Consider the following 2,825-nt stretch of genomic DNA (forward strand, 5'->3'; position numbering starts at 1 on the left):
ATCTCTTTTCTCAAACCTTAACTATGTTTTAGCTCCTCTGACACTCTTGTCTTAAGCATACCATGAGTCAATATAAAATATCAGAGAATTTTGGTTGGGCCGATTCTTTGTTTCCCATCAATACTTTGTTTTATATACATATACTAGTCTTATAATATAATATTTCCTTTTTCTTTTTTCAAAATAAATAAATAAATAAGAAATTGATTAAACATTGACACTGAAACTTGATTATTAAAAATAACCTACCCCTATTTATACTTTGAGCTCCCTCAAGTTGATGGTGAAGCTTCTCAAGAACTCCCTCAAAAATACTTTTAAATACTATAAAAGCTTATACAATTATATATACATCTTTCTTAACTTTCCGTCTCAAGTTCTGTATTTCTATATTTATATAAAATATTTTGAATTTTTCTAACATGGGTAAATTATGTTACACGAAACTGTATACCAATCACACGATAAGTATGTTACACTAATCATATAATTATTTTAGGTTCGACCAAACTCCATTTGAATTAGAATTTTCTGGTTAATTTGATCAAACATTTGATGAAAAGTGTAACTTTTAGTTTGTTGCATTTCTCTAAATTTTTGTTTTTGTGGTTGTGATCTAAATTATGCAGTCCGGGTTAAAATGCCAAAAAGAAAATAATTAAGTACATTTTATTTGGACCTAATTTAAAAATATTCGTATAGATGCTTATAATTTTCTCAGCGAAACTTAGCAACAAAAGATTTGATCGGAATTTAATTGATCGAATTAGAAAATAATTTTAACTCAGTTGCGCGAACACTTTCAGTTAGTTCAAGATTAATTGTTTGAAATATATATAAACGTATAAGTGGTAAAAGAAATACATAGCTTTATAATTCAATAATCAATAATAAATCTATATATTCTTTAACAAATAACTTATTTTTTAATTTATTGTAATTATGTAAGTTTGTTCATTAAATCAATGACCAATTGTAACGAAAAAAAAAATAAAAAAAGTTAAGGGTGTTGAAATTATTAGCTTAATTAAAAAGCTTATCATAAAAAATAAAAAAGAGAAAAAGGAATGGATCTTGGACGGATGTTAATTAATCGTATGGAATTTTGAAATTTATGGATGGCAGCTGGTCTATTAATACCAAACACACCCTAAAACGAACACCCAAAAACCAATTTAATTGGTCAAGTTTGACTTTTTCCACAAAAAATCATCATTATCATCACCCTTTTGTATTTTCAAATAAAAGTTATTAGAATTGAGTACTTAATTAATTAACTCAATATATGTACACATCCATATCACATAAAAATATGCATATGCATCATGCCATATTAATTAATCGAAAATGATCAAATTAGGAATCCGACGGTCCTAAGATGATGAAATCATGCATGGGGATCAAAGTCAAGTCTTGAAGAAAATTTGAATGTTGACCAAGTAGTGCTCATGTATATAGATGTATAGAGAGAGAAAGAGAGGAAAAAGAGAGAAGAGAGAGAGAGAGAGAGAGATGGCGGAGTACATATGGAAATTGAACACAATTGAAAGTGGAGACATGGTGGGTCATTCTTGGAGTTGTGGTGAAGACTTTGGAACCCTTGTTGTCCTTTACTTTATTATTAATACACACATATATATATATACTTGTAATAAATTTAAAAGTTTCAAATATACATTTCATGTATATAGTATGCTTTTTTTATTTATACTTTTATTATATATATATGAGTACTCTCTCTCTCTCTCTCTCTCGGTAGTTAGTAAGATTCGGGGAGATCTTTGGCATGGAAAGCAAAGCTTAAACAATGTAGATTTCAACGTCAATCACGCAAACATCCTAAACAATAACTCATCATCACCACGTAATTATGGTGTGGTGGGCTCCACCATCTAACTTGTAACGCCCTCATCAAATGCCCTAATTCAAACATATATGAATAAACATCATTGTATATCTATGCTTTACATATATATATATGGTTCAAATAAGAAGATATGCATGGAGGATATGATGTAGACACATGGGCCATGCAAGGATGTCCGACGCTGCTAGATCTTACATGTATCTACTCATAGATACTCTTATATTTCTACCTATACATATACATACATACATATAAATATGGATGCTAGGTTTGACTTTTTTGGAGTTCATTTCAGGGAGAGATTTATATGTAATTAAGGTAAAATGAAGTTGGTTAATTCTGTCGGCTTTTTAGGTTGATTAGCAACATTAATGTTAAAAGTTGAAATGAAAGGGTAAAAAGATGGAGACATGACGTGAAATGGCTTTAGGAGAATTTCTAATCACAGACATTCTTGTTTTAGACGCTGTCTACCATGCCTATATTATAATTAACTACAATTATTTAATTAAATTTATAGAAATCAAGATTTATAATCTTTTTTTAACCTAAGTAATTAATAACACTACATTAATCAGAATTCAAATACCAGAGATAGAGAATATCAGTATTACATAACTTTACGCATTCAAATAACATTCTCTCTCATTAAAATTAATAATCAACGTATATTCATTTTGCCATTACTTAAATCTACATATACATATATGTGAATAAATTACATTAATATTTTTTGAGATTGTATCTAAATACATAAAAATTTTCTGTCATTTATAAAATTAGAATCACACGTTTTAATTAATATTATATTGTAATTACAAATACAACATTTATTCACCAACAAAATTATACCCTATATATAGATATATATATATATATATATGGAAACACACGACAATATATGTTTTCTATGATAGAAAAGACATTCTTGGCACTTCCATGCATTACGAGGTCTAGA

This window comes from Sesamum indicum, linkage group LG1, assembly GCF_000512975.1.
Source record: "Sesamum indicum cultivar Zhongzhi No. 13 linkage group LG1, S_indicum_v1.0, whole genome shotgun sequence".
Taxonomy (NCBI): Eukaryota; Viridiplantae; Streptophyta; class Magnoliopsida; order Lamiales; family Pedaliaceae; genus Sesamum; species Sesamum indicum.